This window comes from Pinus tabuliformis, chromosome 5_2 (assembly GCF_031772625.1).
Source record: "Pinus tabuliformis cultivar Carrire ecotype Pingquan chromosome 5_2, CPIR1, whole genome shotgun sequence".
NCBI lineage: Eukaryota > Viridiplantae > Streptophyta > Pinopsida > Pinales > Pinaceae > Pinus > Pinus tabuliformis.
Window position 1 is genome coordinate 959,599,056 of NC_142306.1, and position 10,445 is coordinate 959,609,500.

The window sequence follows — 10,445 nt, forward strand, 5'->3', positions numbered from 1 at the left end:
ATTAAGGATGAAACTATTCAAATATTGAATAAAGAGTTGGAAAATCATTAGCAAATCCTGAAACGATATCAAGGCGAAGCAGTGCCCTGGGCAGGGAACCAGGAGTTACTACAGAAATTCAAGGAATTGTCTGCCACAAAAGATGAAACCTATGTTGATTTCAAAGAGGAAAAGAGGAAAAAACAGGAAATACAAGGACAACTCCAAAAATATTTGGATCAAATAAAAAATATACGCTCTATATATTTTGACGCCTTACCTTGTGCCCTTTTTTTACTTGAGTGATATTTGCTGTTGAAAGTTAAAGCTGTACGATTTGGGCAACCTTTTGAGTTTGGTATTGTTTCTGATTTTATCAAATTCTTTCGAGAGCAGGATGATGATGTAAAGTACTTTTTATGTGAATTGTATATGCATAACTTATTTTGGAAGAACAGAGGGATGAAAATCCTAGTCCTTTTATTGGAGATGTTCAATTCCAAGCCTTCATATCTTTTGCTAGAACTATGTATAGCCTAGATCTTTGGGTTAGGGATGAACCCACGAGTCCCCTGCGAACTCTTGTGAAACATAAACAATTCATGGAACGAGATGGAGTCGTCTATGCTTTGGCCCCTATTCATAATAATACCCTCCGAACAGGTCTTGAATATTTTGAGGACATTAAAGAAGAAGCTCTCCAAGCAGCAAAGCTAAGATGGAAAGTATCCCATAATGAGGTTAAGAACAAAGAACCCTTTAATTACAAAAATTTTCAAGCAGCAGTTGATCGAATGAAACGTTATGGTAACTTGGTTTTGTCTGAAGGTCCTACATGGATTGGATGTAGATATAGGTGCCCCATCATCTGGTATCCTGCAGAGGATTATAAGTTGAATATGATATTTTTGAAAGAGAAGAAACTGAGGCCTTCAAAGTAATCCAAAACAAAAACGAATTTCGGTGTTATGGTGAATCCCCCTATCCACCTTATTCCTTAAGTATGTTACATGTCAATCATCTCTTTGCATGAGGACATGCAAGAAGGTAAGATGGGGGGTGATGTTGGGTCATGGAAATGGTATGATTCTTCTCTTTATTTTCTTAGTTAATATTATGTTTTTCAAGAATTTTATCTTTAGTTTGCAATAATTCAGGAAGAAAAGGGTAATGAAAATCAGTTAATGGTATTGTCATTAATTTAAGTATTTTAGATGCTTTAATTTAAGTAAATTGGGGTGCGGAATGATCTGATTAACAATTGATGTTCCCTTGGATGAATGCAAAGCATTTAAGCATGAACATGCCATTATCTTATTTACGGTAAAGTCAAGTCAAGGTATGCACATGATTGTGAAGGATAAATGATGAATATCCTAATTACTATTCGAGGATCTTATAATTAGGATGAGAATAGCTCCATTATTAGTATTTTGACTGAATCAAGAAGGAAACAAGGACTAAACTTTACTTCTTCTACTTTACTGTGAAACTGTGAACAACAAATCGATCTTGAAGTTCTACAGATTATTCTATAAATCATTTTGATATTAATGAAATCACTGAAGACTTTGTTTTAGTTTTCTTGCATTGAATTTCCTCAAGGCAGTGCTTCCGGAGACCTTGGGCCCAGTCCCTGGAGGATCTGTTGTCTGTTTTGTATCATTACCATCTAGTTATTCGCTATACAGATATTGGTTGTGTTATTAGTTGTTCCCTTTTCATAGCAGATGATTGATTTAACTTTATTCTTTATAATTTTGTTGTATATTTCCTGAAATTGCTGATTGAATAGCATGAATTAGTTACATAAGCTTAAAGGTTTGATTATGTGAATTTCGTGAATTACTTTGAAAAAGTGAGATTTCAGAGTAGTAGTATGAATTAAGTAATTTTCCTTATGCATGTAATTTGTTGAGAGAATTCTGAAATAGATAAAGTGATTGGTGAGCTAGGATAGATCTCTTTTATGAATCTTGAAACTCTAGCAGTAGAAAGTAAGACATTTGTTGTTATGAACAATTTACTTCTATAACGATTGGATAAGATTTAGTATTTCCCATGATTCTTTCATAGCAATAGCCTCACAGACCTTTATAATATGGAATTCTATCCTTGCACAGACTATGCCGACAACCTTGGAATAAAATATGAATCCCAGGTTAACAGAATTAATGAAGGTGGGATTAAGTTGATTTATACGAGTCATCTTAGTGCCCAACACATGGAGCTTTTGTATGAAATCTCTAGTATGGTATTCACCTAATGTTTTACACTAACAAAATAATTTGTCTCTTCAAAGGTAAGTGGAACATATTTCCACTCATAAGAAAAGACACCCTTATTATTTACAATTATGGATAGGCAACACCGATGGGAATCATTTCGAAATCATTTATCTGGGTTTTATATTTTCATCATTATTTAATAGTAAACCAAAAACATAGACCTTGACCCAAAAAAACAAATTAAATATTTTTATTATTCAACCAAAAAAACCCACAACCCAATTTTTAATCCAAATTAAATACTTTTGAAAAATCCTTACCACAAATCAAAGAGTGTTTTTTTTTTGGAGTTGGGATTTGGAAAACATTTAGCAATGCATGGAGCTTTTGTAAAAACTCTATAGTATGTTATTCACCTAATTTTTTACATTACCAACAAAATAATTTGCCACTTCAAAGGTAAGTGGAACGTATTTCCACTCATAAGCAAAGACACTCTTATTGTTTACAATTATGGATAGGCAACACTAATGGGAACCATTTGGAAATAATTTACCTAGGCTTTATATTTTCATAATGATTTAATAGTCAACCTAAAACCATAACCCATGACCCAAAAACAAAAAAACAAAAAAACAAAAAAACTAAATAAATATTTTTAGTATTCAACAAAAAAAATAACAAATTAAATATGTTGGCCAAATTTGGATTCATTCTTATGTAAGATCCTCGGATCCAGGATCCATTTCACTCTCAAATCTCATGAGGGAGACGGATAAGACACGAGTATCTCTAACATATATTGTCTCTACCTTGTGGCCTACAACTAATGCCATTAAAAACTTGGGAGAAAACTGTGTTGTGATTGGGAGGAATTGCCTATGAAAAATTGGAAGAGAGAAGCAAAAGAATGATCATTAAAAGGAAAAGTTGCTAGAGATATGAAGGAGAGGGTATTTAAAATTATATTTTGTTTAGTGTATTGTCTAATGATTGGAATATTTCATTTGACTTCTTGTATTATTTTTTCCTCTTATTTTTTCAAAAGTTCAGATCTCGACAAATCCCTAAATAGTAAAATTTTACAAATTTACTATTTCAGCACCATCTTTATTCCCATATCAATGCTCTTGTTAGCTATTCTTGAAGTAGACCTCCAAGTTCACCCAAAATCCCATGAAGAATAGCTTGGATTTTGTTTTGGTGTGGTACTAATGCTGAAGGCTTTCTTGGGTTTTGTTCTAATGTGGTATTGATGTAAAATATTTGTCCAATATGTATTAAGTGAAGAGGTGCTTTTCATAGGATAATATTCAAATTTAAATATCTTAAAATAAAAATTCAAGATACAAACCATGAAATTTCTTAGCTTACTTGTTGACTTACGTGGGAAACACTGAAAAAGAATTACCACTAATTGGTTCTAGTTATAATTAATTTTAAGAAAATATTCATTAGGTTTCCCTCTCAAACAAAAAATAATATCAATCATTTGTCTCGACTTTACCAGCCATTGGAGTTTCCCAAATTCCTGTGCATTGTAACTATTGCAGTAACTCTTGGGATACTTTTATTTATAGCCCGCCCTTTAGTATGACATGTTCATGTTTAGTGTTTCTTAGATTACTCGTCGACTTACTTGGGAAACACTAAAAAAGAACTACCACTAATTGGTTTTAGTTACAATTAATCTTAAAAAAATCTTCAACATGTTTCCCTCTGAAATAAAAAATTAAGATCAATCAACTGTCCTAACTTTACCAACCATTTGAGTTGCCCAAATTCCTATGCATTGTAACTATTGCAATAACTCTTGGGTTAATTTTTCTATGTTCATGTTTCATGTTTAATTTGCTATGTAGTGATGTAGACAAATTATGATTTGCATTTAAGCCTAAGAAGTTCCAACTCCTAAAGGTTTCAAACAAAACGAAGATTCTTCTGGTGAAAGGAGAGTCGTGGAGAGAAAATATCTTGGAGTGAAACCATGTTTTGTTTTTTCTCTACTATTTGTATCAACACTTAGGAAGGTTCTAGTATCAATATCACATGAGACCTTTCAACTTCGTGTCTATAAAATCTTAAGATTCAGTAGTCAATCGAAACTTCAGCCATGTTGAAAACTTAAATGCCTAACAGACACATACTTTTGAATTTTCGACCCACTAATGAGAACATAAGGCCATGACTCTCCTCAATTCCCATTTCTTCTTCAGTTGATTCAGAATTCTTGCAGGCTTTGTAGAGGCGCTTCTCCTATTCAGACTAATGCACAACATTCAATTTTTCTCTGTCACTGGTTGATGAATCTTCAAAGAGGAACCAAAAGAATGTAGAATAGTGGGATCCGATGGTCCCACTCTGTACATCGAGGCCCCATTTATGCTTAAAAATCCCCCCCACTTACAAATTCCCCACAAGAAATTTGCAGCAGAGTGTGCAAAGAAAGTGGCCGAAGTCAGGATCAAAGACATGAAAAACCCAAATTCAAGAAGATATGATGAGTGAGAACATGGGCACGGTAGCTAATATGCACAAGAACCATTAAGAGTTTTTATTTCATAATGAAGGGAACCAAATTGAACTCATAGAAAGTATTGCACTCACCTATTAGGCATCTCTACTATAAGGCATAGGGAACATACCATAAAACTTAGGATATACAACATCGAGTCTTCTTGGCATCCAATTTTACTTAGCTAAACATCCTTTTTAAGCTTCTCCATGAATAATTATTAACACAACCTTATTAAGGAGATCAGGGAATTTGACCCAAACAAATGCATACAGATTTCATCATGCAACAACTATAAGGGGATATTTGGGAATTTAACCCAAACATGGGCATAAATAATTAGGTGTTTGGGTGATTGGGCCCATTCTATGGTTCTGTGCCATAAATAAGGATCTCACTCGATCTTGTCTTCGAGAGTTTGTAAAAGACAACAAAAGACTCCTTTGGAATATATATCTATATATATATATATATATAGGTAAATAATATAATACTACAAACAAATAAAAATCCCATTTAATAACGCCGTAAGGCGTTCCCCTCTGAAATAAACTCCCCTCTCAAGTTACATGTACATCCATGGACCCTTGATTTAGGTGTTAGATGATTAAAATAGTTTGAGCCATCCAATTGATTCGACCTGTATTAAGTTAGTTAGAAATTTTGTTACAAATTATACTTGCGATGTAAAGATCAATCTCGCCCTTGGTCGGCACTACCTGGATCACCCTTGCTCGACGCTACTTCCAGGTGCTTCTTCCTTCACAACCTATTTCCCTCCTTCCCTCCTCTAAGATTTACCACACTCTTCCGGTGCGTGAAGAGATTCTGAGGGTTCTACTCAATGCTGATTTGATTGAGTTCCATATGGTGAAAAACTCCCAAACACAACGCTCTCATATTTCGATAGGGAAGGAAATCTTCAAATGGTTTCCATGTCAGAGCTTACCAAGGGAAAAAATATTATCCTCCTTGCAGTTCTAGGAGCCTTCACTCCAACTTGTTCTCAAAAGCACGTCCCCGGCTTCATTTAGAGGGCAGACGAGCTCAGGGCTAAGGGCGTGGATTTAATATCCCGTGTTGCCGTAAATGATGCCTTCATGCTTAAAGAATGGGCAGATTCTCTTGGGATTGGAGGAGATAATAGCAAAGTTCGGCTACTTTTTGATGGCAACTAGAAATTCACCAAGGCCATGGGGGTTTCCATCGATTTAAGCGATAATCCAGTGGGTTTAGGTGTGCGATTGCACAGGTACTCATTACTGGCGGATAATGGGGTCGTTAAAGTGCTCAATTTAGAGGAAGGCAGGTCATTTACCATTAGCAGGGCCGATGATATATTAAAGGCCTTGTGAGCATTCATAGGGTTTGAGATCTGTTGGTTAAGCTTTTGCAGGTTCTTTTTGCAGGTATGTACCATTTTTTAGCTTTTATACATGTTGATATATGAGGTATGTGAGCCTCAGGGTTTATGATGCTTCTATTTGTGGAGTTTTAGGAGGTTTAGGGTTTCAACTAATCAGAGTTTGGGGTTTAAATAGGTCTTAAGGTTCTGGGTCTTCTTTGAAATTTGTGGTTTTATTGGATCTAGGGGTTTGAGGTTCCCCTGGTTTAGGTTTTAAGCAAGGTTTGACTTTGTCCTTCTGCAACAGCTACGGGACTTAGGGTTTATGCCTTGACAGTAAACAAGAAGTTCTATTTTCCCCATTACATTTTCAGAATTATTGTTATCGATGATGGATTCACATTAAATCGATGAATTATGGTTGAGGTATTATCAACAAGCTTTATTTATATGTCTGTTTCGCTTGCCCCAACTTCGATTGTTAAAAGAATTGAGTAACCATTATGGAGATTGGCATTGCTTGAATGTTATTGTTATCAATGATGGATTCACTGTGAATTGATAACTTCTGTATCAACACCCAGAATTGGTTAGTAAATTGGTCATGGTGCAAAATAAAATAACAATTAGTACTTTTTACCGGTTGTTTTGAACAATACAATATTTATTTCATTAAATGAATACACCATATAAAAAATACATTATTATAAAGATTAATATTATTATACATATGCTTGATGATCCATAACCAACATGTGGCCAATATGATTCAAAAATATGGAGTCTGTGATAAAAAAAATTGTCACTTACTATCTGTATTTTTTGTTTTTGCTGTGTAATTAGCTATGACTATGCTTTAATATCTCAATGCTATTATGTGTCAAACCAAAACTACAGTGCAAGAAAGACAACAATAACACACGACACATAAACAAAAATTTACCCTTCAAACTAAATGTTGGAAAACCAACAACAATAGAAGGGTTGCTCAGCTCTTCGTGAATTCAGAAAATGCAGACTACATGATTTGTCTATAGCTACTCCTGAGTGGGAACTTCAAAAACTACCTAGTGATGATCTCTTTCATTCTTCTGGTGAAACTCTTGTCCTTTTGGATCAATCAATCTAAGTTAGGTTCATCATGTCCAGAACAATACATTGGGTAAATGAACTAAGGACCTTGATGCCATTTCCCAAGTAGGTACATAGATCTGTTTGTGCAAGACGTCAAATGAATTCCACGTTAGACTTTGTGCCTAATCTCTCAAATGACAATTCCAGTTCAGTTTTCAAGAGACGCTCTTATAGAGCATTCGATTTGTTCATGGTTACTAGCTTGCAACTCTTCTCCATTCTGCAACTCCTGGAAAATCTGGAAGCATTCCCTAGTCTTTCCTTGTCCTCAAAACTCGCAGAGTTACTCTTACTCTTTCTCACGAATCTACCCTATTTTGAATGCATGCTTAGGACAAAAGGGTATAAGAGTCTAAGTCAAGCTTTATAAGCCAATTTTTTAATCTTAATTGTTATTCATGACCCCTGTGGTGATCTGGATTTCTATTTCACTTAGTAGTTAAATTCTAAATATGGTCAACTAGTTAAGGGTTTCTTTGGAGTTTGGCACTACCAAGGATTAGAAGCATAATTTATAAAACATTTTGAAACATATTGGATTTGTTGCTATTCGTATATCAGTCGTTGCCACTATCCACAGTTTTTACAAATCCTTGCACTGTTTTTTATCTAATGGCGATTTTAGCTTAGAAATCATCTAGTGAAGCCTCAAAGCAAGGGCCCAATCTTGAGGCATGAAATTGGATGTTCTTTTTTTCATGATAATATAAATGTTTTGGTTGAATTTGATGTGTTTTATAACATCTTTTATCATTTTCGTAGTTTTATATTTCACATGTCAATTTTCTTGAATTCACAGTTTACTTAGTTCTACATTTTAATGGTGTGCTAACCAATTTCATTTCTTATGATTCTTCATTTCTGCAAATCAGTAAATCTTTTGGGAAATATCGATAGTAATTCATTGGGACTAATTTGCTTCCTTTGCAAATTTGATGCCATAGGTCATAAAGACATGTTATGGTTTTACCCCATGCTTACTCCTTGTAAAGTTGCATTTCATCCTTGACAAAAGGTTTCTTCAATTAAAATTGTGCAAGGTTGTTACAAAAGTCTACAGGAGCACACATTGCCACTATTATTATTTTTTAACTAGAAAGAGTATTTGTATTATATAATTCGGTGTCTGGCTCACCGCAAGTACATCAAGCAATTTCATAGATGTCTCTTCAAAATTTTCAGTGTCCTTCTCCTAATCAAGAAGAATTCATACCTTACCCGAAGAGAGTGATTCTGGACTACAAAAACAATGAATTTGTTTGTAAAGACTTTATATAATTGCTCCAACAATTTATTATATTTTATTTCCTAATTGTTATATTCAATGATCTTCTATATCTCACTATTCTTCTCAAATTTATGCCTTACAATATTTCCTTTACAACATCTCATACAAATACTAATTTTAACTTTGTTTATAATATATAAAACTAAAATATATAACTTTTATATTATATATCATATACCCAATATAAAACATATATCCCACACCATGTATTAACACTAAGAGTGTTGTGTATTTCATAAACACTTATTCTCTGTAAAACACCTACACCATCATATATCCGTGTAAGTATTATCCACCCACGTACATTATATATTAGGCATATCATATCTAAAGTATAACGTTAATATGTGTTGAAACACCGAACGTGCTTTTCATGTCAATTGAACCGAAATAACATTTGATTATATAACGCCAACTGACACCTTCCTTCTCGTGTTTTCCACCCATGTAATAATTTCACTTGTTAATGTACAGAGTATAGACTAGCAATTGTCCCAAAAGGTACAAAGAGAGGCCGATAGGATTATTAAATTGGATTATTAAAGATGGTTCGTTCGGCATCAGTCACAACAAAGAAGCAGAATTTAAACCAAAATGAAGGGAAAGAAAATAGGATCTGAGACTCAATAATTGCAACGAGCTCCTCCCTGAGCCATTTTGAAACCCCAAATGCATTCATTCTCATTAAAAAACATTTTGTATAAGCACAAAGGGCCACCGTTAACCTAAAAGAATAACCCAATCTAATTAATCAAAACAATGGAAAAGATATGATTGATTTTGAAACTTCAAACGCCATCAAAATTTCACTCAATGAAAATCTTTGTACAAGCACAATGGGCCACCATCCTTTCCGTCCCAAGATGGGGAGGCTAATTAATCAAATTTAAAAAATCTGCGTCCAATTTAAATATATGGTTTGCCTCCATGTTGCCCAAACCAGACATAACAGAGGCCTTTTGGTATTCCCCAACTCTTTTTTCAAAGAAATTTGTTTTCCTCTGCACATTCATTGAAAAGAAATCCAATTAAAATTACAAATTTCTAAGTAAATACAAACACATAGGAAATGTAATCAACAATAAAAACCAAATACTCACTGAAGAGAGATCAGCTCCATCCAGTCAAATAGATTCTGTGCATTATACACTTTGCTATACCCCAATGCAACCTGAATTGCCAACAGAGGGATTGCCCAATTAAATTGGTAAAACATTACATCATGTGCATGTACGATACAAAGCCTTCGAAGTCGTGAACGGCAGCAGGAGCGTTAATGGCTCCATTGACGGAATCTGCACGAATTTGAGGAGCCGTGGCTGCGGCCACCGAAGAATATGGCAGGGTTTTCGAAGAGGAATTCACGTTACGGGAACTGGTGTAACGGAATTCATCAGAGCTCGCTGAGGACCAAACTCTGCAGGTTCTTCGGCTCACCTATGGAAGCACCCTGGATGCCATAAAACCCCTGCAAATCTTGAATTCCAGATCAAGATTGCCTACTAAATACCTTGAAAGGCCGAACTGATTCAAGCACAGGCAAAGCAATTGCTTTATTGGTTGCTCGTCTGGGACAAGGAATTCTCTGCCCATGCGCAGTTCCAGCCACCTATTTTCCTCTTTTTCGGCTATGTGATGAATGAAAAGCATGGCAATTGCATTGAAGAGGCAGAGGGAGGAAAGCTTTATAATAGAAACAACAAGGAAAATTTTGCGTTTTGCCAAAACGAGCACTCCGGCTTTCTTGACTTTCCATGCTTTCTTGATTTTTCGTTTTTTCCTTTTCTGGTTCACATCCACGGTTGAAAATGTCTCATCTGATCCAACGGCTCAGAGTAAAAGTGTTGACGAAAATTTGATGCATAGGAAAGGCCAATATTCACATCCACGGTTGAAAATGTCTCATCTGATCCAACGGCTCACAGTAAAAGTGTTGACGAAAAGTTGATGCATAGG

General features: G+C 34.8%; 1 long non-coding RNA gene and 1 pseudogene across 1 annotated transcript; one reads left to right on the top strand and one right to left on the bottom strand.

Annotated features, from left to right (window-relative positions):
• The first annotated feature begins 581 nt into the window (after positions 1 to 581).
• LOC149162469 (peroxiredoxin-2C-like) lies at positions 582 to 6,501 on the top strand (annotated as a pseudogene).
• Positions 6,502 to 9,263: 2,762 nt separating this feature from the next.
• On the bottom strand, positions 9,264 to 10,204 carry LOC149162470 (uncharacterized). Its single transcript, XR_016261554.1, has 2 exons — positions 9,590 to 10,204; positions 9,264 to 9,490 (listed from the first exon to the last, which is right to left on the bottom strand). It is a non-coding gene; the product is annotated as an uncharacterized LOC149162470 (long non-coding RNA).
• Positions 10,205 to 10,445: the final 241 nt, after the last annotated feature.